This window comes from Phyllobates terribilis, unplaced genomic scaffold (assembly GCF_046119375.1).
Source record: "Phyllobates terribilis strain yellow unplaced genomic scaffold, ASM4611937v1 Scaffold_134__1_contigs__length_4944459, whole genome shotgun sequence".
Taxonomy (NCBI): domain Eukaryota; kingdom Metazoa; phylum Chordata; class Amphibia; order Anura; family Dendrobatidae; genus Phyllobates; species Phyllobates terribilis.
Window position 1 is genome coordinate 410,905 of NW_027362894.1, and position 25,587 is coordinate 436,491.

At 43.0% G+C, this 25,587-nt stretch overlaps 7 non-coding genes and 1 pseudogene across 7 annotated transcripts; all 8 read right to left on the bottom strand.

The window, feature by feature from the left end:
- Positions 1–4,942: 4,942 nt before the first annotated feature.
- LOC141204500 (U2 spliceosomal RNA) lies at positions 4,943–5,133 on the bottom strand. Its single transcript, XR_012275362.1, has one exon. It is a non-coding gene; the product is annotated as a U2 spliceosomal RNA (small nuclear RNA).
- A 1,115-nt stretch (positions 5,134–6,248) lies between these two features.
- Positions 6,249–6,439, bottom strand: LOC141204512 (U2 spliceosomal RNA). The gene has a single exon (XR_012275373.1). It is a non-coding gene; the product is annotated as a U2 spliceosomal RNA (small nuclear RNA).
- A 1,115-nt stretch (positions 6,440–7,554) lies between these two features.
- LOC141204523 (U2 spliceosomal RNA) lies at positions 7,555–7,745 on the bottom strand. The gene has a single exon (XR_012275384.1). It is a non-coding gene; the product is annotated as a U2 spliceosomal RNA (small nuclear RNA).
- Positions 7,746–14,147: 6,402 nt separating this feature from the next.
- LOC141204263 (U2 spliceosomal RNA) lies at positions 14,148–14,323 on the bottom strand (annotated as a pseudogene).
- Positions 14,324–20,554: 6,231 nt separating this feature from the next.
- Positions 20,555–20,745, bottom strand: LOC141204535 (U2 spliceosomal RNA). The gene has a single exon (XR_012275396.1). It is a non-coding gene; the product is annotated as a U2 spliceosomal RNA (small nuclear RNA).
- A 1,115-nt stretch (positions 20,746–21,860) lies between these two features.
- LOC141204138 (U2 spliceosomal RNA) lies at positions 21,861–22,050 on the bottom strand. The gene has a single exon (XR_012275110.1). It is a non-coding gene; the product is annotated as a U2 spliceosomal RNA (small nuclear RNA).
- A 1,115-nt stretch (positions 22,051–23,165) lies between these two features.
- LOC141204546 (U2 spliceosomal RNA) lies at positions 23,166–23,356 on the bottom strand. The gene has a single exon (XR_012275407.1). It is a non-coding gene; the product is annotated as a U2 spliceosomal RNA (small nuclear RNA).
- A 1,118-nt stretch (positions 23,357–24,474) lies between these two features.
- Positions 24,475–24,665, bottom strand: LOC141204558 (U2 spliceosomal RNA). Its single transcript, XR_012275418.1, has one exon. It is a non-coding gene; the product is annotated as a U2 spliceosomal RNA (small nuclear RNA).
- Between the last annotated feature and the right edge of the window lie 922 nt (positions 24,666–25,587).

Sequence of the window (25,587 nt, forward strand, 5' to 3'; positions counted from 1 at the left end):
AAACCCGATGCGCCCCCAAACCAATCCACTGTTCTTATGGCTCTGTTCATGCTTCTAGTGTCTTTAACTAAAACCGTCACATCATCCATATATGCCACCACTTTAACTTGTTCATTGCAACTCCCGGGAATAAAAAAACCATTGATTACCTTATCTCTCCTAAAAGCTGCTAAAAGTGGTTCAATTGCACAAATAAAAAGAATAGGGGATAAGGGACACCCCTGTTTAACGCCACAGTTTATTTTTACATTATCAGATAAAAAACCATTAATAGATATTTTGCTAAAACATGATTTGTAAAGAGATTTAATACGTTTGCTAAAAACATCCGGGCATCCCATTTTCTCTAAAACTGCAAATAAAAAATCATGGGCAACTCTATCGTACGCTTTTTCAAAATCCAAAGTAATTAGAGCAAGCTTTTGTTTTCTGTCTAAAACATCCCATAAAACATCCCTGATTAAAATCAATGAGTCGCTGATTCTCCGATTTGGCACTGCACACGTCTGATCCACTTCTATTACTGAGCCGATTACCTTTTTTAATCTATTTGCTAGTAACTTTGCATATACCTTACAGTCCGCATTTAAAAGGGTTATTGGTCTCCAATTTTTAATCAGTTCTTTATTTCCTTTCTTAAATAATAAAACAATAAGACCCTCCCACCACGACTCTGGGACACTAAAAGATGCTTCTGCTTCTAAAATTACTTCATAAAAATCCTCACCCATGATCTCCCATAAACACTTGTAAAATTCAACAGGTAGTCCATCTGCTCCCGGCGTTTTGTTATTTTGTAGCGTATTAATTGTATTAAAAACTTCCTCTTTAGTAAAATTCCCTATTAAAAAAGATTTATCTTCCGCATTAAAATTTTTTTCCAGTCCTTCTAAAAAATGTTTTTTTAGAGACACATCCGTGTTTTTAACAGAAAATAAATCATCATAAAATTCTTTTGCTTTCATCTTCTTCCCCTCCAAACTTGTTTCTCCTTCCAAAACCTTCATATAATCCTTCTTGTCACATATTTTTTTAAAAAAGAATTTTGTGCATTTTTCATCCTCGTCTAAAACTTTTACTCGGGAATTAAAAATAATTTCTTTACCTTTTTCTTTCAGGCAGTTTTGGATCTTTTCTTTTGTTGTTCGGATCGCCTCCTGCAGATCACATCCGTTATTTTCGAGGTGAAAAAAACATTGCAGTTTAGCATTAAGATCATTATAAAAAATACGTTTTGCAGCAGCTTTCTTCTTTCCTTCTTTAATAAAAAATATTTTTACCTCCTTCTTGACAAAATCCCACCAATTAAAAATAGATTTAAAAAACGTTTTTTTTAGCTTCAGTTTTTCATACAGCTTTTTAAAACCTTCCATAACCACCTCGTCTTGTAGTAGGGATACATTAAATTTCCAGTGTGACGGTCTTTTATCCACATCTGATTCTATTTTAAAACTACATTCTATTATTTTATGATCTGAAAAAGGTGTTGAATGCGTTTTAAAACCTGAGCATGTTAGGGCTTGAGATATAAAAATATAATCTATTCTGGATGAAACACCTCTCCCCACCCAAGTGACTTCATGCTCCTTTTTTTGTCCATCTAATGCCCATGTATCTTTAAGATTAAAAGCTGCTAAAATATTTCTAAGACATGAAGCTGACCCATCTTTTACATTTTTTAAATGACAATTAAAATCCCCACCTAAAACTAATGGATCTACTCCAGGTAAAAACAGCTGCAACAGTTCAAACAAATGTAATCTCAAGGCTTTTTCTGCATTTGCATACACATTAAAACACCTCACTTTCTTCCCATTTTTCTGCACATCAATTCTTAAAATCCTCCCAGGGTATATCTCTTCATAATTTACAATCTCCCAATCTTTAGAGCATAAAAACCCCACACCATCACTTTTTGACTCGTTCCCACCAGAAAAGCATAAGTTACCCTTCCATATACCCTGTAAATATTCATAGCTTATTTTTTTTGTCAAATTACATTCTTGTAGAAAGATAAAATCAATATTTTCATTATTTAAAAAATCATATAAAGCAGTTCTCTTATATAGGTCGTTAAACCCCTGAACATTCAGGGACATTGAGCGGATCATCTTCTAACATTTAGTGCAGGGCTCTTCCCTCCGCCCTCATTCTCTACTGCCGGAGAAGATGGGTCTACCTCCAGATCTGATACATCCGAAGATGACACACTCCCCAGCAGACTTGTTGCTTCTAATGCCTTTACTTTCCCACCACATGGTATTCCTTCATTATCACTTCTATCCACACTTCTTTTTAGAGATTTTTCTGTGCAGTCCATTTGTACCTGCGCACAAGGTAAGCTCTGCGACAGGGAATTAGTAGGAGTGGACTCCACTACTTCTGGAATATCACTTTCCCCTCCACAACTACTCCCTTTACTTAGTGGAGAAATTTCTTGCAACATTTGACTCTTCTCTTCTCTCTTCTGATCTTCTTTCTTCTGTTCTTCTATCTTCTTCTTTTCATTCTTATCTTCTTTCTTCTTATCTTCTTTCTTCTGCTCTTCTCTCTTTTTCCTTTCCATCTGTTTCTTTATCTCCATGGCCCTTTTTTCTATGTCCTCTATCCTCTTCTGTTTTTCCTCTTCCTTCTTTCTCTTCCTTTCTTCCAACTTCCTTTCCTCTTCTTCTTGTGATTTTTTAACCCGTTCCTCCTTCTTCTTCTCCTTCATTGCCCGTCCCTCCTCTTCCTCTTTTCTCTTTCTTTCTGTCTCCTCCTTCTCACTCCTTTCTTTCTCCTCTTCCCCTTTTTCCTCTTCAGCAGCAATGCCTGCTTCCACATCGTCTTTAGCTTCTTGTTGCTGTTCTTCAGGCGATGTGTCCATCTCCTCTACATCCTTTTTCTTATTTTTAGGGCACTCATCCATCTGGTGAGGAGTACCCATGCAACTAAAACACTTGTTACATTCTGCATCCAGATGTCCATATTTTTTACACACACGGCAGTAGTGTGGCATCCCTGGGAAGAATAAATAACCGCGGCTATGGTTGATATAAACCTGCGGCGGAGGTCTGGACACGCCCCCCTCCTCATTCGGGTTCTTCCTAAATGATACCACATACACACGTTTCCCGTTCCACACTCCAAACTGTGTTTCCCCGCGTCTCTTAGGGATGATTTTGTCACAATACATTGATAGGTAACTTTCAACCTCAGAGTCTGTAATAAATGGACTAAACAAATGAATCGTCAGTACTTTCATTGAAAAGTGAAAAGAGGGGATTACTTTCACCCCCTCCAGCTCTACCTTCTCTTTATTTACTTCATAAAGAGCGTAGGCACTTTCACACTGCGAGGCTTTATTAAGCGTAACATCATAAAGTCCTCGAGAAAAAAAAGATTGAAAGCAAAAAAGATGCTCCTTGTCGATCTTCAAGAGCTTACAAATAACATTGAAAATAAATTGAGAATCTTTCACCTGCCGGTGGTCAGGAGCAACCACGAACCTGATGGTGTCCTTCAGCGGATGCTCCTCCGAGAAATAATCATTCGGGTTGCTTGCTTGATTCTCCTTCCTTCCTCCAGGGTTTCTCCTTGTCTCCATGATTTTCCTCTTCTTTTCCAGATACCAAGGAAAATATCACACACGGATCGCAGCCTCCACGAAGTTCGTCCTCCCTCCAACACACCGTCCTCCGTAAAGAAAAGGCACTGCAGCTTTAGCACCGATTCCCAAAAGCAGCACTGGATATCTCCAAAGGCCAAGAATCGGTTCTGCCACCACAGTAACCTTCAGCCCAATGTCACAACCCACTACAGATCGTGCCAAAAGGCCGAGAAGCGATAACCAGAATTGGTTTCAAACTACGGAGCCACCCAAGGATCCTGAAAAGTCCATTTGTGGAGATGAGCTCCTGGACTCCCGTTAAGAAGACATGTTGTCAACCTCTAGATCCCTTACATGCCTGCACTTTTCGGCTTGCTGCTGCTGCAATCCACGCGTTTTAGATCTGCATAACTCCACCTCTTTAAACACAGCACCTTCACCCCCTGCTGTTCCCACCCGCCTCAACACCGTTGGAAGGGAGGAGAACCAATTAAGGCGGGGGGTGGGGTGGAACGAGCAGCTGTCTACCCTTAGCAGGAGGGCTCCTGATTACATACCTCTCCTGCTGCTGCTGCTGCTGGCTGTCCAGCAGCAGACTGAAGGTGGCTGCTGCTGTGCACAGGTATATAAAGGCTCAGAGCCTATTATGACACGCGCAGCCAGCGTTCCATTGCCACATTCCATCTACTGCAGGCAGGATACCTGGCTGGCTGAATGTCGCTGAGAAGCTCACAGAGACCGCCATAAGCAACAGTTTAACAGAATGCCACAGACTAATCAACCAAACTTTTTGGGTTGGGTTCTCTTTTATAGTCTGCAGGCATTAAATGAAAGAAGTCAGTGTTCCAGCAGAAGGAGACAACGTTTCAGAAAAGGCATTGTAGCAAACCAAAAAAGAAATTTTAAGCGCAGCAGAGTAACCAGCGCACATACCTGTTAGCTCAGGTGAGTTTAAAAGGCTGCTGTTGATAACAAGGGCATTTGCTAAATAGATGGTGTGTGTGCAACAATATACTGAAAGGTCAATTATATTGTGCAGCTTATCTCACCACCTGTAGTTATTTAGGTGAAAGCTCCAAAATGCTTGCCTAATATGTCTGTTTATCCAAAAGGAAGTAAAAAGGGAGAGCTAGAAAGATAGCATTGCATCACATTACATGGCAGTGCAATGCACAGTTGCTGAAGTTGAACCAAAATGAGCTTGTAATCTGGCTTCTGCAACTTTGAACATGATAAATCCAATGAGGAGAAGAAAAGCAAAGCCAAAGAGTCCATCCCAAAATCCGACAAACAAGCAAAATGAACAAAAAACATTGAATTCAATTCTTTCTGATTTTAGAAACTGCATTAAAGAAGGGGTGCACCGGTCCTGGAGATACTGCAATACCAGGTCAATGCGTGGAGTGGACAGAGCAAGCTCTTTTTCCATCTCCCTGTTCTAAAAATCCATTTAATATATGGTCCCCAGATAGGGGACGTATCAGATATTAAACTGATAAGAACAGATACTACACTTGATCTTAGCCAAAAGGCCGAGAAGCGATAACCAGAATTGGTTTCAAACTACGGAGCCACCCAAGGATCCTGAAAAGTCCATTTGTGGAGATGAGCTCCTGGACTCCCGTTAAGAAGACATGTTGTCAACCTCTAGATCCCTTACATGCCTGCACTTTTCGGCTTGCTGCTGCTGCAATCCACGCGTTTTAGATCTGCATAACTCCACCTCTTTAAACACAGCACCTTCACCCCCTGCTGTTCCCACCCGCCTCAACACCGTTGGAAGGGAGGAGAACCAATTAAGGCGGGGGGTGGGGTGGAACGAGCAGCTGTCTACCCTTAGCAGGAGGGCTCCTGATTACATACCTCTCCTGCTGCTGCTGCTGCTGGCTGTCCAGCAGCAGACTGAAGGTGGCTGCTGCTGTGCACAGGTATATAAAGGCTCAGAGCCTATTATGACACGCGCAGCCAGCGTTCCATTGCCACATTCCATCTACTGCAGGCAGGATACCTGGCTGGCTGAATGTCGCTGAGAAGCTCACAGAGACCGCCATAAGCAACAGTTTAACAGAATGCCACAGACTAATCAACCAAACTTTTTGGGTTGGGTTCTCTTTTATAGTCTGCAGGCATTAAATGAAAGAAGTCAGTGTTCCAGCAGAAGGAGACAACGTTTCAGAAAAGGCATTGTAGCAAACCAAAAAAGAAATTTTAAGCGCAGCAGAGTAACCAGCGCACATACCTGTTAGCTCAGGTGAGTTTAAAAGGCTGCTGTTGATAACAAGGGCATTTGCTAAATAGATGGTGTGTGTGCAACAATATACTGAAAGGTCAATTATATTGTGCAGCTTATCTCACCACCTGTAGTTATTTAGGTGAAAGCTCCAAAATGCTTGCCTAATATGTCTGTTTATCCAAAAGGAAGTAAAAAGGGAGAGCTAGAAAGATAGCATTGCATCACATTACATGGCAATGCAATGCACAGTTGCTGAAGTTGAACCAAAATGAGCTTGTAATCTGGCTTCTGCAACTTTGAACATGAAAAATCCAATGAGGAGAAGAAAAGCAAAGCCAAAGAGTCCATCCCAAAATCCGACAAACAAGAAAAATGAACAAAAAACATTGAATTCAATTCTTTCTGATTTTAGAAACTGCATTAAAGAAGGGGTGCACCGGTCCTGGAGATACTGCAATACCAGGTCAATGCGTGGAGTGGACAGAGCAAGCTCTTTTTCCATCTCCCTGTTCTAAAAATCCATTTAATATATGGTCCCCAGATAGGGGACGTATCAGATATTAAACTGATAAGAACAGATACTACACTTGATCTTAGCCAAAAGGCCGAGAAGCGATAACCAGAATTGGTTTCAAACTACGGAGCCACCCAAGGATCCTGAAAAGTCCATTTGTGGAGATGAGCTCCTGGACTCCTGTTAAGAAGACATGTTGTCAACCTCTAGATCCCTTACATGCCTGCACTTTTCGGCTTGCTGCTGCTGCAATCCACGCGTTTTAGATCTGCATAACTCCACCTCTTTAAACACAGCACCTTCACCCCCTGCTGTTCCCACCCGCCTCAACACCGTTGGAAGGGAGGAGAACCAATTAAGGCGGGGGGTGGGGTGGAACGAGCAGCTGTCTACCCTTAGCAGGAGGGCTCCTGATTACATACCTCTCCTGCTTCTGCTGCTGCTGGCTGTCCAGCAGCAGACTGAAGGTGGCTGCTGCTGTGCACAGGTATATAAAGGCTCAGAGCCGATTATGACACGCGCAGCCAGCGTTCCATTGCCACATTCCATCTACTGCAGGCAGGATACCTGGCTGGCTGAATGTGGCTGAGAAGCTCACAGAGACCGCCATAAGCAACAGTTTAACAGAATGCCACAGACTAATCAACCAAACTTTTTGGGTTGGGTTCTCTTTTATAGTCTGCAGGCATTAAATGAAAGAAGTCAGTGTTCCAGCAGAAGGAGACAACGTTTCAGAAAAGGCATTGTAGCAAACCAAAAAAGAAATTTTAAGCGCAGCAGAGTAACCAGCGCACATACCTGTTAGCTCAGGTGAGTTTAAAAGGCTGCTGTTGATAACAAGGGCATTTGCTAAATAGATGGTGTGTGTGCAACAATATACTGAAAGGTCAATTATATTGTGCAGCTTATCTCACCACCTGTAGTTATTTAGGTGAAAGCTCCAAAATGCTTGCCTAATATGTCTGTTTATCCAAAAGGAAGTAAAAAGGGAGAGCTAGAAAGATAGCATTGCATCACATTACATGGCAATGCAATGCACAGTTGCTGAAGTTGAACCAAAATGAGCTTGTAATCTGGCTTCTGCAACTTTGAACATGAAAAATCCAATGAGGAGAAGAAAAGCAAAGCCAAAGAGTCCATCCCAAAATCCGACAAACAAGCAAAATGAACAAAAAACATTGAATTCAATTCTTTCTGATTTTAGAAACTGCATTAAAGAAGGGGTGCACCGGTCCTGGAGATACTGCAATACCAGGTCAATGCGTGGAGTGGACAGAGCAAGCTCTTTTTCCATCTCCCTGTTCTAAAAATCCATTTAATATATGGTCCCCAGATAGGGGACGTATCAGATATTAAACTGATAAGAACAGATACTACACTTGATCTTAGCCAAAAGGCCGAGAAGCGATAACCAGAATTGGTTTCAAACTACGGAGCCACCCAAGGATCCTGAAAAGTCCATTTGTGGAGATGAGCTCCTGGACTCCCGTTAAGAAGACATGTTGTCAACCTCTAGATCCCTTACATGCCTGCACTTTTCGGCTTGCTGCTGCTGCAATCCACGCGTTTTAGATCTGCATAACTCCACCTCTTTAACCCCTTAAGCCCCGCGGGTGGTTTGCACGTTAATGACCGGGCCAATTTTTACAATTCTGACCACTGTCACTTTATGAGGTAATTACTCTGGAACGCTTCAACAGATCCCCCTGATTCTGAGATTGTTTTTTCGTGACATATTGTACTTCATGATTGTGGAAAAATTTCTTCGATATCACTTGCGTTTATTTGTGAAAAAAACAGAAATTTGGCGAAAATTTTGAAAATTTTGCAATTTTCAAAATTTGAATTTTTAAGCCCTGAAATCAGAGCGATATGTCACACAAAAGAGTTAATAAATAACATTTCCCACATGTCTACTTTACATCAGCACAATTTTGGAACCAAAATTTTTTTTTGTTAGGGAGCTATAAGGGTTAAAAGTTGACCAGCGATTTCTCATTTTTCCAACAAAATTTACAAAACCATTTTTTTAGGGACCACATCACATTTGAAGTCACTTTGAGAGGTCTTTATGACAGAAAATACCCAAAAGTGACACCATTCTAAAAACTGCACCCCTCAAGGTGCTCAAAACCACATTCAAGAACTTTATTAACCCTTCAGGTGCTTCACAGGAATTTTTTGAATGTGGAAGAAAAAAATGAACATTTAACTTTTTTCACAAAAATGTTAATTTAGACCCAATTTTTTTTATTTTCACAGGGGTAACAAGAAAAAATGGACCCCAAAATTTGTTGTGCAATTTCCCCTGGGCACGCAGATACCCAATATTTGGGGAAAAAATACTGTTTGGGCGCACGGCAGGGCTTGGAAGGGAAGGAGCGCTATTTGACTTTTTGATTGTAAAATTTGCTTGAATAATTAGCGGACGCCATGTTGTGTTTGGAGAGCCCATGTGTGCCCAAACTTTGGAGCTCCCCCACAAGTGACCCCATTTTGGAAACTAGACCCCCCAAGGCACCTTTCTAGATGCATAGTGAGCACTTGGAACCCCCAGGTGCTTCACAAATTGATTCGTAACAATGAAAAAGTGAAAAAAAAAAACAGTTTTTCATTTTTATGAATCAATTTGTGAAGCACCTGAGTGTTCCAAGTGCTCACAATGCATCTAGATAGGTGCCTTGGGGGGTCTAGTTTCCAAAATGGGGTCACTTGTGGGGGAGCTCCAATGTTTGGGCACACAGCGGCTCTCCAAACGCAACATGGTGTCGCTAACAATTTGAGCCGATTTTCCGTTAAATTTGTTAGAGGACACCATGTTGCATTTAGAGAGTCCCTGTGTGCCCAAACATTGGAGCTCCCCCACAAGTGACCCCATTTTGGAAACTAGACCCCCCAAGGCACCTATCTAGATGCATAGTGAGCACTTGGAACCCCCAGGTGCTTCACAAATTGATTCGTAACAATGAAAAAGTGAAAAAAAAAACACTTTTTCATTTGTATGAATCAATTTGTGAAGCACCTGAGGGTTCCAAGTGCTCACTATGCATCTAGATAGGTGCCTTGGGTGGTCTAGTTTCCAAAATGGGGTCACTTGTGGGGGAGCTCCAATATTTGGGCACACAGCGGCTCTCTAAATGCAACATGGTGTCCGCTAACAAATTTAACGCAAAATTGGCTCAAATTGTTAGCGACACCATGTTGCGTTTGGAGAGCTGCTGTGTGCCCAAACATTGGAGCTCCCCCACAAGTGACCCCATTTTGGAAACTAGACCCCCCAAGGCACCTATCTAGATGCATAGTGAGCACTTGGAACCCCCAGGTGCTTCACAAATTGATTCGTAACAATGAAAAAGTGAAAAAAAAAACACTTTTTCATTTTTACGAATTAATTTGTGAAGCACCTAGGGGTTCCAAGTGCTCACTATGCATCTAGATAGGTGCCTTGGGGGGTCTAGTTTCCAAAATGGGGTCACTTGTGGGGGAGCTCCAATGTTTGGGCACACAGGGACTCTCTAAATGCAACATGGTATCCGCTAACAAATTGAATGGAAAATCGGCTCAAATTGTTAGCGGACGCCACATTGCGTTTGGAGAGCCCCTCTGTGCCCAAACTTTGGAGCTCCCCCACAAGTGACCCCATTTTGGAAACTAGACCCCCCAAGGCACCTTTCTAGATGCATAGTGAGCACTTGGAACCCCCAGGTGCTTCACAAATTGATTCGTAATAATGAAAAAGTGAAAAAAAAAACACTTTTTCATTTTTACGAATTAATTTGTGAAGCACCTAGGGGTTCCAAGTGCTCACTATGCATCTAGATAGGTGCCTTGGGGGGTCTAGTTTCCAAAATGGGGTCACTTGTGGAGGAGCTCCAATGTTTGGGCACACAGGGACTCTCCAAATGCAACATGATATCCGCTAACAATTTGAGCCGACAATTTGTTAGCGGATATCATGTTGCATTTGGAGAGTCCCTGTGTGCCCAAACATTGGAGCTCCCCCACAAGTGACCCCATTTTGGAAACTAGACCCCCCAAGGCACCTATCTAGATTCATAGTGAGCACTTGGAACCCCAGGTGCTTCACAAATTGATTCATAAAAATGAAAAAGTGTTTTTTTTTTCACTTTTTCATTTTTACGAATCAATTTGTGAAGCACCTGGGGGTTCCAAGTGCTCACTATGCATCTAGAAAGGTGCCTTGGGGGGTCTAGTTTCCAAAATGGGGTCACTTGTGGGGGAGCTCCAAAGTTTGGGCACAGAGGGGCTCTCCAAACGCAATGTGGTGTCCGCTAACAATTTGAGCCGATTTTCCATTTAATTTGTTAGCGGATACCATGTTGCATTTAGAGAGTCCCTGTGTGCCCAAACATTGGAGCTCCCCCACAAGTGACCCCATTTTGGAAACTAGACCCCCCAAGGCACCTATCTAGATTCATAGTGAGCACTTGGAACCCCAGGTGCTTCACAAATTGATTCATAAAAATGAAAAAGTGTTTTTTTTTTCACTTTTTCATTTTTACGAATCAATTTGTGAAGCACCTGGGGGTTCCAAGTGCTCACTATGCATCTAGAAAGGTGCCTTGGGGGGTCTAGTTTCCAAAATGGGGTCACTTGTGGGGGAGCTCCAAAGTTTGGGCACAGAGGGGCTCTCCAAACGCAATGTGGTGTCCGCTAACAATTTGAGCCGATTTTCCATTCAATTTGTTAGCGGACACCATGTCGCGTTTGGAGAGCCCGTGATGTGCCTAAACAGTGGAGCTCCCCCACAAGTGTCCCCATTTTGGAAACTATACCCCTCAAAGATTTTATTAAGGTGTATAGTGAACATTTTGAACCCAGAGGTACGGCACATTATTTGTTTACATTAGGTCATCATATTGAATAAGTTTTCATTATTCTTGAGCGCAAGTGCTCGCTACTTGAGTTTGCATCGGGTACTCAGGTATGCACCATGTACAGCGTGTGCTCGAGTGACATGCTCGAGTCCCTGCTCCGCATGTTTCACGGTTATTAGACACCCAAAAAAAAACATGCGGGGATCGCTCGTGCATGGCAGGCAATCCCCGTAAAGTTTTTTGGCCGCGAAGCATATGGGGCAGAGACTCGAGCATGTCACTCAAATACCCACGATACTAAATGCATACCAGAGCACCCGATGCAAACTCAAGTAGCAAGCACTTGCTCTCAACACTAGTCGCCATATCGTCATCTTTTTTTCTTACTTTTGAAAAAAATCCCAACCCCAGCCCTAACCCTAGCACAACCCTAGCCCCAGCACAACCCTAGCCCCAGCACAACCCTAGCCCCAGCACAACCCTAGCCCCAGCACAACCCTAGCCCCAGCACAACCCTAGCCCCAAACCCAGCCCTAACCCTAGCCCAATCCTAACTCGAGTTTATTTTTGACGCCGTTCCTTGTGCGGTATAAGTGATTAGACGACTTTATTCTTCGGGTCGGTGTGATTACAGCAATGCCAGAATCATATGGGGTTTTTATGACTGACAGCTGTCACACACTAAAAGACGCATTTTTTGTAAAATCTAGTTTTTGCATCGCCATATTTTGAGAGCTATAATTTTTCCAAATTTTGGCAGACAGTCATGTGACGGCTCGTTTTTTGCGGGATGACTTGACGTTGTTATTGGTGCCATTTTCAGGCACGTGACATTTTTTGATCGCTTTCTATTCCGATTTTTGGGAGGCAGAATAAACAAAAACCAACAATTCAGGAATTGTTTTTTTTTTTTTTTTTTTATTCTGTTCCGCGTGTGGTAAAATTGATGAGGCAGCTTTACTCTTCGGGTCAGTACGTTTACAGCGGTACCACATTTGTATAATTTTTCTATGTTTTGGCGCTTATACACAATAAAAGCTATTTTATAGAAAAAAATATTTTTTAGTATTGCTTTATTCTGAGAGCTATAACTTTTTTATTTTTCGGCTGATGGAGCTATATGGCGGCTTGTTTTTTGCGGGACGAGATGACGTTTTCAGCGGTATCATTTTTATTTATATGCGTCTTTTTGATCGCGTGTTATTCCACTTTTTGTTTGGCGGTATGGTGATAAAGCATTGTTTTTTGCTTGGTTTTTTTTTTTTTTTTTTTACCGTGTTCACTGAAGGGGTTAACTAGTGGGACAGTTTTATAGGTCAGGTTGTTCCGGACGCGGCGATACCAAATATGTGTACTTTTATTGTTTTTTTTTTATTTTTTTTATAATAATATTTATTGATGGGTACATTATATTTTTATTTTTGGTGTATTATTTTTTTTATTTTTTTATAATATTTTTGCACATTTTTTTTTTTTTTTTTTTTTCCACTTTCACACAGTTTATACACTTTATTACTTTGTCCCACTCTGGGACTTTCACTTTTTTTTTTCTGATCGCCTGCATGGCACAGGAATGGAGCACCATCCCTATGCCATGAAGGCTGTCAGAAGTGCACAGTGTGAAGATTGCTTGGAGATGCACTGCGCATGTCCAAGCAATCTTCCTGCTCTCTGGTGACCCGGATGTTGTCATGACGACATCGGGTCGTCATGGCAACACCCGGGAAGCCTTTGCAGACTGCGCTGGAAGCCGGAAGAGGAGGTGAGTATCGGCGATCACCTCCCCTTGCCCCCGCAATGCCGCGATCGACTTCGATCGACTTCGATCGCAGCATCGCGGGGGTTAATGTGCTGGGAGCGGTGCGTGACCGCTCCCTGCACATAGTACCGGGTGTCAGCTATGACAATCAGCTGACACCCGGCGGCGATCGCGCCCGCACAGCCTGTGTGCGCGCGCGATCGCCATGACGTACTAATACGGGTCTGGCTCTTAAGTCCCAGGGCACAGACGCGTATTAGTACGTCAGATGTTATTAAGGGGTTAAACACAGCACCTTCACCCCCTGCTGTTCCCACCCGCCTCAACACCGTTGGAAGGGAGGAGAACCAATTAAGGCGGGGGGTGGGGTGGAACGAGCAGCTGTCTACCCTTAGCAGGAGGGCTCCTGATTACATACCTCTCCTGCTGCTGCTGCTGCTGGCTGTCCAGCAGCAGACTGAAGGTGGCTGCTGCTGTGCACAGGTATATAAAGGCTCAGAGCCTATTATGACACGCGCAGCCAGCGTTCCATTGCCACATTCCATCTACTGCAGGCAGGATACCTGGCTGGCTGAATGTCGCTGAGAAGCTCACAGAGACCGCCATAAGCAACAGTTTAACAGAATGCCACAGACTAATCAACCAAACTTTTTGGGTTGGGTTCTCTTTTATAGTCTGCAGGCATTAAATGAAAGAAGTCAGTGTTCCAGCAGAAGGAGACAACGTTTCAGAAAAGGCATTGTAGCAAACCAAAAAAGAAATTTTAAGCGCAGCAGAGTAACCAGCGCACATACCTGTTAGCTCAGGTGAGTTTAAAAGGCTGCTGTTGATAACAAGGGCATTTGCTAAATAGATGGTGTGTGTGCAACAATATACTGAAAGGTCAATTATATTGTGCAGCTTATCTCACCACCTGTAGTTATTTAGGTGAAAGCTCCAAAATGCTTGCCTAATATGTCTGTTTATCCAAAAGGAAGTAAAAAGGGAGAGCTAGAAAGATAGCATTACATCACATTACATGGCAATGCAATGCACAGTTGCTGAAGTTGAACCAAAATGAGCTTGTAATCTGGCTTCTGCAACTTTGAACATGAAAAATCCAATGAGGAGACGAAAAGCAAAGCCAAAGAGTCCATCCCAAAATCCGACAAACAAGCAAAATGAACAAAAAACATTGAATTCAATTCTTTCTGATTTTAGAAACTGCATTAAAGAAGGGGTGCACCGGTCCTGGAGATACTGCAATACCAGGTCAATGCGTGGAGTGGACAGAGCAAGCTCTTTTTCCATCTCCCTGTTCTAAAAATCCATTTAATATATGGTCCCCAGATAGGGGACGTATCAGATATTAAACTGATAAGAACAGATTTTGCGTTTATATTTAAAATATCGTAGTCTTTATCTTTTCTTCAGAGCTTTAAAATAACATCTTCCATAGGTGATAGTTCCATATACTCAGGGCTCTTTTCTTTCCAAGCTTCTTCATATCCATTAGGTAGTACATATAAATTTCACTTAATGCCAGTCTTATACAATCCTTGACTTCTATATAGTCTCTTTTAAACAACAATATGTTTCTGGTCTTCCATAGAGCACTTTTAACACAACTCAAAGTGCACCATAAAACTCTCTCTTTTTCTTTCGTCATGTTTGGTAAAATCCCATATAAAACCACTTCATGGCTTAAAAAATTAAGACCAGATAAAAATTTTAAAAGCTCACCACAGTCTTTCCACACTTGCTGTGCAAAATCACAATTCCAAATAAGGTGCATAGTAGTCTCATCATTATTGCACTGATGCCTCGGGCAGGTTTGTATAGTACTAAGTCTTCTTTTATACTGGAAATCACGAGTCGGTAAACATTCCTGCACAATCATCCAAGCTAAATCTTTATGTTGATTCATCAGGTAAGGTGCATTTGTTAAATTCCATATTTTAGTGACTCTGCTATATGAATAATGGCTTATGGGCGTCAAAGTTTCTTTCTTTTTTAATTGCTGCAGCAGCTTCCTTGCATTCTTCAATGTCTCCATCTCAAAAGAATCTAGGCCATATAATCTGATAACTTTCTCCAGGATGGCATATTGTTGTGGAGGTGATAACAACACTGGGCTTGTTAAAGAAATGGATATCCACTTTCGCCTCCTAAAAATGTGGCCAGCTGCATATCTTAAAAAATGTGCCCAAGGGCTTGAAGCAAACATATATTTAAAACAGAGGCTAAAAAACTTGGAGTATAAAAACAGTTTGACGTTGGGAACATCCTTACCACCAAGGTGGTGCATCTTGTACATTGTTTCTCTCTTCACCTTTTCGAACTTAGAGTTCCACACAAATTCAAACAGCATTCTCTGTAATCTTCTCGCTGTAAGGTCACTTGGGGGATAAACATAACTGAGATATAACATGACAGGAAGCAGAAGGGCCTTAATAATTAAAACTTTACCTTCGATTGTTAATTTTCTTAATTTCCAAAAGTCAATCTTCTTTTGTATTTTGTCCCTTACTCCATCCCAGCTCTTCATTCCATCATTCTGTCGATCAAAAATCACGCCCAGAATTTTAATCTTCTCTGACTGCATCGGGAGATCAGGGATGGACACATCCGCCCAATTGCCACGGACAAAACAATCACATTTCTCAATGTTTAACTTAAACCCTGAGGCTTCACAAAAAAAATTGGTCGTTCTTATAGCTCTCCTGAGAGCGGCAGGTGATGAACAAAAAATAGTAATATCATCCATGTAGCCCATTACCTTCACATCTCTTCCATGTCCTCCAGGGATAGGGACACCTTTAATCACTTTATCCTCTCGTAGCATAGATAAAAGAGGCTCTATTGCACATATAAATAGCACTGGGGACAAAGGGCAGCCTTGCTTCACACCTGAATGCAAAAACACTTCATTAGACAAAAATCCATTGATTAAAATTTTACTAAAAGAGTTCTTATATAAAAGTGCCACTTGCTTGATAAAAATTTCAGGGAAGCCCATTTTTTTTAAAACCAACCATAAAAAACAATGAGAGACACGATCAAAAGCCTTTTGAAAATCCAACGATAAAATTGCTAAGTCTTGCTTCCTGGATTGCTGGTACCATATGACATCGCGGATGGTATTGAGATGCTCCGCAACTCCTCTTCCTGGCACCCCACATACCTGGTCTTCATAAATAACTTTGGATAAAACTTTTTTAAAACGGTTCACTAAAATTTTGGACATCAACTTGTAATCAACATTCAACAGTGTGATTGGTCTCCAGTTTGCCAGATGGGATTTGGCTCCTTTTTTAAAAATCAGGGAGACCAGACCACTTCTCCAAGATATAGGCAGGATATCACACTTAAAAGCTTCTTTGATTACTAAAAACAAGTCGGGTTTTAAAAAATTCCAAAATTCACGATAAAATTCAACAGGCAAACCGTCAGAACCAGGGGTTTTCCCATAGGAAAAACTTTTGATAGCAGCATCTACTTCCGACAAGGTGACTTCAGTGCATAACAATTCTTGGTCTTCGCGGCTCAGACTATTTTTTAATGAATTAAGGGCATCTTCAGTAAAAGACTGGTCTATAGTTTTCTCATTAAAAAGCTGCTGATAAAACTGGTGAGCTTGGTTGAGCATACCTTCAGTTGTAGTTTCACCCTCTAATTCTGTTATCATTTCCTTAGCAGCAACTACTTTTTTAAAAAAAAATCTTGAGCACTTTTCATTTTTCTCCATCACTTCAATTTTTGAGTTATAAATTATTTCCTTACCCTTCGACTCTATACTCTTTTTAATTTCTTTTTTTGTTGCTTCAATTAAATCGTCCATTTCAAGTCCCACATCTCTTAGTTGATAACAGGTCTGCAATTTAGTAATAAGCCTTTTATGCCAAGCGGACTTTTCTCTTGCATTGGCTATGCTGACCTTGATAAAAAAACTTTTTATCTTCATCTTGCTGTATTCCCACCATTCTAGCAGAGTTAAAAATTTTTGTTGTTTTGTTCTTAAATAATTAAAAAACGCTTTAAAATCTGTTCTTACCTTAGGATCTTGTAACAATGTTGTATTTAGCCTCCAAACTCCTCTTGCCTTGACAAGCCCAGGTAATTCTAACTCTGATAGCAACATCTTATGATCTGAAAAAATGTTTGGGATTAAGACAACAGATTTGACATTCACATATTGGGACATGAAAATAAAATCAATACGAGATTTAGAAGAAGAGTTCTCCCAAGTATAACCGGGATCATTACTACGGATCTCTTTCCAGGAGTCTCTAAGAAAAAAATCAGTTAACAAATCCTTTAGTTGTTTCTCTGTTTTGTCTTTTTTAGGAACGGTGGAACTCCCGCTTCTCCCTTCACCAGGCAAGACACAATTGAAATCCCCACAGAACATCAGAGGCGATGAACCAGGTAGGTAATATTGCACATCTTCAAACAACTGATGTCTCTCTTCCTTCACCGGAGAAGCATAAATGTTCAAAAGTCTAAAGTCCACACCTTTAAAACTAATATTTAAGAAAAGAGCACGTCCAGAAGAAATGTCCACAAAAGAGTTGATTTTAAAGTCATGCGACCTAAACAGCACTCCAATGCCAGAGGAACGATTTTCATTATCTCCGGACCAGATAGAGGGCCCATGAGGCCAATCTTTTCTTAAATCTGCATAATTCATATCAAAGTCAATGTTACATTCTTGCAAACAAAAGACATCACAGTCCACTGTTGACAGGTAGGAAAACAAAGCAGCCCTTCTTGTAGAGCCCCTTATACTCCTCACATTGAGCGAGGCTACTTTAATTGATGAGGTCATGATAGGATAGTTCAGGTCACACTACTGTCAGAATCAGACATAAAGCCCACCGATGTTAACGGGCTCTGCACTTCTGAGTCCGAAAAAGAAATGTTTATAGGGTCTGAAGGCCTTGGTTCCTCAGGAGGGGCAGCGGGAGCCATTGGCTTGTATTGCAGAAGACTTGGTTTTAATGGACACTTCTTGGAAGTCTCCCTGGCCACATTCTCATCAGACCTATCATCTGTTTTCCTTTTCCTACGAGTTTCCAGCTCCATTGCTTCTTCCTCCGAGCTAAATGTCCCGATTTCAGCAGAGGGACTCCCCTCCACCACCATATCACCCGGATCAGAATCAGCAGCCCAGTCCTTAGATGAAGCTTCCCTCCTCTCAGGACGGACAGGTTTCTCAGCTGGAGGTTTCTGCATAGACGTGGGCTTATGCGCAGCAGGAATAGGAGAACTGGCAGGTTTTCCCTGTGCAGCAGGCACTGAAGTGCTTGTGGACCCGCCTACAGGGGGTTGTGTTCGCACAGTAGATACAGGAGCACCGGTGGGACCCCCCTTAGCAGCAGGAGCAGGAGGGTTGGTTGGCTTCCTCTGTGCAGCAGGTGCAGACGTACCACCTGATGTACTAGCAGGCTTGGTCTGTGGAGCAGGTACTGGAGAGCTAGAAGACTGCCCCCGCGCTGTAGACGCACCCGCAGGAGCAGGAACAGCAGAGGGTTGCCTCTGCCCCCCGGGAGCAGATGGAGGCACACGGGCAGGTTGCTTTGCCAGCGTTTCAGCATAGGTTTCCGCCTTTTTCTTCAAAGGACACTCCCGGAAGGAGTGACCTGGGACCCGGCAGATGTTGCACACCATCTCATTGGTACAGTCCATTGTGGCATGTCCATGCTTGTAGCACTTCTTACAGATTGCCACCTCCTCCTTGCAGTTCTCATAAGTGTGACCGAAACACATGCATTTCCGGCAGAAGAGGGGCATGTCCGGGTAGAAGAGGCGCCCCCGCTCCCTACCGATCAGGAAACTTGACGGAGGATGACGCTGACCACCAATGCCATTTGGATCTTCACAAAATTTAACAAAAAATTTATGCTTTCCCGTCCAGAGGTTTTCCTCATTCATGACCTTGTGGGAATACCGCAGTTCTGGGAAATAGTTTTGAAGAAAGCAAATAATATTAACTAAGGGAACATGAGGGTTGCTCATCTGAACCACGAGCGGATTCTCTCCACCGGAGTAAAGGATGACAAAGGTGAGTCCTTTAAGATCCTCATCTGAAAGGTGCAGGTGAATCTGGCGGAAGAGGTTCTGGCACGCATACTCCGACTCCAGAGTCAAAGTGAAGGAACCGGGGCGATCTTGAAGGGCCAGGATGTCTTCCCTCTTTACTCCTAGGATCTCCAGCAGCACTCTCCTCACGAAAAACTTCAAGGTCATCTTCTCCTTGGATGCATCGTCCACTTCGATCTTGAAAGAGTTCTTGATGCGAAGGTCACCAGCTCTGGCATAGCGCACTGCGGCCGCTACTGCTGATGCCATCTTCAAAAGGTAGATAGGGTCGATCGCCTTCTTGGTTTCTTTGCGTATCTGCCCCCTAAAGCAGCATGAGGCTTAAGACGGCTTTTACACCGCCGATGCCTCAAGGCCAAGGGCACGATTGGCTTAGAATCCTTCTGGCAAGATGTGGTATCTTAGCCAAAAGGCCGAGAAGCGATAACCAGAATTGGTTTCAAACTACGGAGCCACCCAAGGATCCTGAAAAGTCCATTTGTGGAGATGAGCTCCTGGACTCCCGTTAAGAAGACATGTTGTCAACCTCTAGATCCCTTACATGCCTGCACTTTTCGGCTTGCTGCTGCTGCAATCCACGCGTTTTAGATCTGCATAACTCCACCTCTTTAAACACAGCACCTTCACCCCCTGCTGTTCCCACCCGCCTCAACACCGTTGGAAGGGAGGAGAACCAATTAAGGCGGGGGGTGGGGTGGAACGAGCAGCTGTCTACCCTTAGCAGGAGGGCTCCTGATTACATACCTCTCCTGCTGCTGCTGCTGCTGGCTGTCCAGCAGCAGACTGAAGGTGGCTGCTGCTGTGCACAGGTATATAAAGGCTCAGAGCCTATTATGACACGCGCAGCCAGCGTTCCATTGCCACATTCCATCTACTGCAGGCAGGATACCTGACTGGCTGAATGTCGCTGAGAAGCTCACAGAGACCGCCATAAGCAACAGTTTAACAGAATGCCACAGACTAATCAACCAAACTTTTTGGGTTGGGTTCTCTTTTATAGTCTGCAGGCATTAAATGAAAGAAGTCAGTGTTCCAGCAGAAGGAGACAACGTTTCAGAAAAGGCATTGTAGCAAACCAAAAAAGAAATTTTAAGCGCAGCAGAGTAACCAGCGCACATACCTGTTAGCTCAGGTGAGTTTAAAAGGCTGCTGTTGATAACAAGGGCATTTGCTAAATAGATGGTGTGTGTGCAACAATATACTGAAAGGTCAATTATATTGTGCAGCTTATCTCACCACCTGTAGTTATTTAGGTGAAAGCTCCAAAATGCTTGCCTAATATGTCTGTTTATCCAAAAGGAAGTAAAAAGGGAGAGCTAGAAAGATAGCATTGCATCACATTACATGGCAATGCAATGCACAGTTGCTGAAGTTGAACCAAAATGAGCTTGTAATCTGGCTTCTGCAACTTTGAACATGAAAAATCCAATGAGGAGAAGAAAAGCAAAGCCAAAGAGTCCATCCCAAAATCCGACAAACAAGCAAAATGAACAAAAAACATTGAATTCAATTCTTTCTGATTTTAGAAACTGCATTAAAGAAGGGGTGCACCGGTCCTGGAGATACTGCAATACCAGGTCAATGCGTGGAGTGGACAGAGCAAGCTCTTTTTCCATCTCCCTGTTCTAAAAATCCATTTAATATATGGTCCCCAGATAGGGGACGTATCAGATATTAAACTGATAAGAACAGATACTACACTTGATCTTAGCCAAAAGGCCGAGAAGCGATAACCAGAATTGGTTTCAAACTACGGAGCCACCCAAGGATCCTGAAAAGTCCATTTGTGGAGATGAGCTCCTGGACTCCCGTTAAGAAGACATGTTGTCAACCTCTAGATCCCTTACATGCCTGCACTTTTCGGCTTGCTGCTGCTGCAATCCACGCGTTTTAGATCTGCATAACTCCACCTCTTTAAACACAGCACCTTCACCCCCTGCTGTTCCCACCCGCCTCAACACCGTTGGAAGGGAGGAGAACCAATTAAGGCGGGGGGTGGGGTGGAACGAGCAGCTGTCTACCCTTAGCAGGAGGGCTCCTGATTACATACCTCTCCTGCTGCTGCTGCTGCTGGCTGTCCAGCAGCAGACTGAAGGTGGCTGCTGCTGTGCACAGGTATATAAAGGCTCAGAGCCTATTATGACACGCGCAGCCAGCGTTCCATTGCCACATTCCATCTACTGCAGGCAGGATACCTGGCTGGCTGAATGTCGCTGAGAAGCTCACAGAGACCGCCATAAGCAACAGTTTAACAGAATGCCACAGACTAATCAACCAAACTTTTTGGGTTGGGTTCTCTTTTATAGTCTGCAGGCATTAAATGAAAGAAGTCAGTGTTCCAGCAGAAGGAGACAACGTTTCAGAAAAGGCATTGTAGCAAACCAAAAAAGAAATTTTAAGCGCAGCAGAGTAACCAGCGCACATACCTGTTAGCTCAGGTGAGTTTAAAAGGCTGCTGTTGATAACAAGGGCATTTGCTAAATAGATGGTGTGTGTGCAACAATATACTGAAAGGTCAATTATATTGTGCAGCTTATCTCACCACCTGTAGTTATTTAGGTGAAAGCTCCAAAATGCTTGCCTAATATGTCTGTTTATCCAAAAGGAAGTAAAAAGGGAGAGCTAGAAAGATAGCATTGCATCACATTACATGGCAATGCAATGCACAGTTGCTGAAGTTGAACCAAAATGAGCTTGTAATCTGGCTTCTGCAACTTTGAACATGAAAAATCCAATGAGGAGAAGAAAAGCAAAGCCAAAGAGTCCATCCCAAAATCCGACAAACAAGCAAAATGAACAAAAAACATTGAATTCAATTCTTTCTGATTTTAGAAACTGCATTAAAGAAGGGGTGCACCGGTCCTGGAGATACTGCAATACCAGGTCAATGCGTGGAGTGGACAGAGCAAGCTCTTTTCCATCTCCCTGTTCTAAAAATCCATTTAATATATGGTCCCCAGATAGGGGACGTATCAGATATTAAACTGATAAGAACAGATACTACACTTGATCTTAGCCAAAAGGCCGAGAAGCGATAACCAGAATTGGTTTCAAACTACGGAGCCACCCAAGGATCCTGAAAAGTCCATTTGTGGAGATGAGCTCCTGGACTCCCGTTAAGAAGACATGTTGTCAACCTCTAGATCCCTTACATGCCTGCACTTTTCGGCTTGCTGCTGCTGCAATCCACGCGTTTTAGATCTGCATAACTCCACCTCTTTAAACACAGCACCTTCACCCCCTGCTGTTCCCACCCGCCTCAACACCGTTGGAAGGGAGGAGAACCAATTAAGGCGGGGGGTGGGGTGGAACGAGCAGCTGTCTACCCTTAGCAGGAGGGCTCCTGATTACATACCTCTCCTGCTGCTGCTGCTGCTGGCTGTCCAGCAGCAGACTGAAGGTGGCTGCTGCTGTGCACAGGTATATAAAGGCTCAGAGCCTATTATGACACGCGCAGCCAGCGTTCCATTGCCACATTCCATCTACTGCAGGCAGGATACCTGGCTGGCTGAATGTCGCTGAGAAGCTCACAGAGACCGCCATAAGCAACAGTTTAACAGAATGCCACAGACTAATCAACCAAACTTTTTGGGTTGGGTTCTCTTTTATAGTCTGCAGGCATTAAATGAAAGAAGTCAGTGTTCCAGCAGAAGGAGACAACGTTTCAGAAAAGGCATTGTAGCAAACCAAAAAAGAAATTTTAAGCGCAGCAGAGTAACCAGCGCACATACCTGTTAGCTCAGGTGAGTTTAAAAGGCTGCTGTTGATAACAAGGGCATTTGCTAAATAGATGGTGTGTGTGCAACAATATACTGAAAGGTCAATTATATTGTGCAGCTTATCTCACCACCTGTAGTTATTTAGGTGAAAGCTCCAAAATGCTTGCCTAATATGTCTGTTTATCCAAAAGGAAGTAAAAAGGGAGAGCTAGAAAGATAGCATTGCATCACATTACATGGCAATGCAATGCACAGTTGCTGAAGTTGAACCAAAATGAGCTTGTAATCTGGCTTCTGCAACTTTGAACATGAAAAATCCAATGAGGAGAAGAAAAGCAAAGCCAAAGAGTCCATCCCAAAATCCGACAAACAAGCAAAATGAACAAAATACATTGAATTCAATTCTTTCTGATTTTAGAAACTGCATTAAAGAAGGGGTGCACCGGTCCTGGAGATACTGCAATACCAGGTCAATGCGTGGAGTGGACAGAGCAAGCTCTTTTTCCATCTCCCTGTTCTAAAAATCCATTTAATATATGGTCCCCAGATAGGGGACGTATCAGATATTAAACTGATAAGAACAGATACTACACTTGATCTTAGCCAAAAGGCCGAGAAGCGATAACCAGAATTGGTTTCAAACTACGGAGCCACCCAAGGATCCTGAAAAGTCCATTTGTGGAGATGAGCTCCTGGACTCCCGTTAAGAAGACATGTTGTCAACCTCTAGATCCCTTACATGCCTGCACTTTTCGGCTTGCTGCTGCTGCAATCCACGCGTTTTAGATCTGCATAACTCCACCTCTTTAAACACAGCACCTTCACCCCCTGCTGTTCCCACCCGCCTCAACACCGTTGGAAGGGAGGAGAACCAATTAAGGCGGGGGGTGGGGTGGAACGAGCAGCTGTCTACCCTTAGCAGGAGGGCTCCTGATTACATACCTCTCCTGCTGCTGCTGCTGCTGCTGGCTGTCCAGCAGCAGACTGAAGGTGGCTGCTGCTGTGCACAGGTATATAAAGGCTCAGAGCCTATTATGACACGCGCAGCCAGCGTTCCATTGCCACATTCCATCTACTGCAGGCAGGATACCTGGCTGGCTGAATGTCGCTGAGAAGCTCACAGAGACCGCCATAAGCAACAGTTTAACAGAATGCCACAGACTAATCAACCAAACTTTTTGGGTTGGGTTCTCTTTTATAGTCTGCAGGCATTAAATGAAAGAAGTCAGTGTTCCAGCAGAAGGAGACAACGTTTCAGAAAAGGCATTGTAGCAAACCAAAAAAGAAATTTTAAGCGCAGCAGAGTAACCAGCGCACATACCTGTTAGCTGAGGTGAGTTTAAAAGGCTGCTGTTGATAACAAGGGCATTTGCTAAATAGATGGTGTGTGTGCAACAATATACTGAAAGGTCAATTATATTGTGCAGCTTATCTCACCACCTGTAGTTATTTAGGTGAAAGCTCCAAAATGCTTGCCTAATATGTCTGTTTATCCAAAAGGAAGTAAAAAGGGAGAGCTAGAAAGATAGCATTGCATCACATTACATGGCAATGCAATGCACAGTTGCTGAAGTTGAACCAAAATGAGCTTGTAATCTGGCTTCTGCAACTTTGAACATGAAAAATCCAATGAGGAGAAGAAAAGCAAAGCCAAAGAGTCCATCCCAAAATCCGACAAACAAGCAAAATGAACAAAAAACATTGAATTCAATTCTTTCTGATTTTAGAAACTGCATTAAAGAAGGGGTGCACCGGTCCTGGAGATACTGCAATACCAGGTCAATGCGTGGAGTGGACAGAGCAAGCTCTTTTTCCATCTCCCTGTTCTAAAAATCCATTTAATATATGGTCCCCAGATAGGGGACGTATCAGATATTAAACTGATAAGAACAGATACTACACTTGATCTTAGCCAAAAGGCCGAGAAGCGATAACCAGAATTGGTTTCAAACTACGGAGCCACCCAAGGATCCTGAAAAGTCCATTTGTGGAGATGAGCTCCTGGACTCCCGTTAAGAAGACATGTTGTCAACCTCTAGATCCCTTACATGCCTGCACTTTTCGGCTTGCTGCTGCTGCAATCCACGCGTTTTAGATCTGCATAACTCCACCTCTTTAAACACAGCACCTTCACCCCCTGCTGTTCCCACCCGCCTCAACACCGTTGGAAGGGAGGAGAACCAATTAAGGCGGGGGGTGGGGTGGAACGAGCAGCTGTCTACCCTTAGCAGGAGGGCTCCTGATTACATACCTCTCCTGCTGCTGCTGCTGCTGGCTGTCCAGCAGCAGACTGAAGGTGGCTGCTGCTGTGCACAGGTATATAAAGGCTCAGAGCCTATTATGACACGCGCAGCCAGCGTTCCATTGCCACATTCCATCTACTGCAGGCAGGATACCTGGCTGGCTGAATGTCGCTGAGAAGCTCACAGAGACCGCCATAAGCAACAGTTTAACAGAATGCCACAGACTAATCAACCAAACTTTTTGGGTTGGGTTCTCTTTTATAGTCTGCAGGCATTAAATGAAAGAAGTCAGTGTTCCAGCAGAAGGAGACAACGTTTCAGAAAAGGCATTGTAGCAAACCAAAAAAGAAATTTTAAGCGCAGCAGAGTAACCAGCGCACATACCTGTTAGCTCAGGTGAGTTTAAAAGGCTGCTGTTGATAACAAGGGCATTTGCTAAATAGATGGTGTGTGTGCAACAATATACTGAAAGGTCAATTATATTGTGCAGCTTATCTCACCACCTGTAGTTATTTAGGTGAAAGCTCCAAAATGCTTGCCTAATATGTCTGTTTATCCAAAAGGAAGTAAAAAGGGAGAGCTAGAAAGATAGCATTGCATCACATTACATG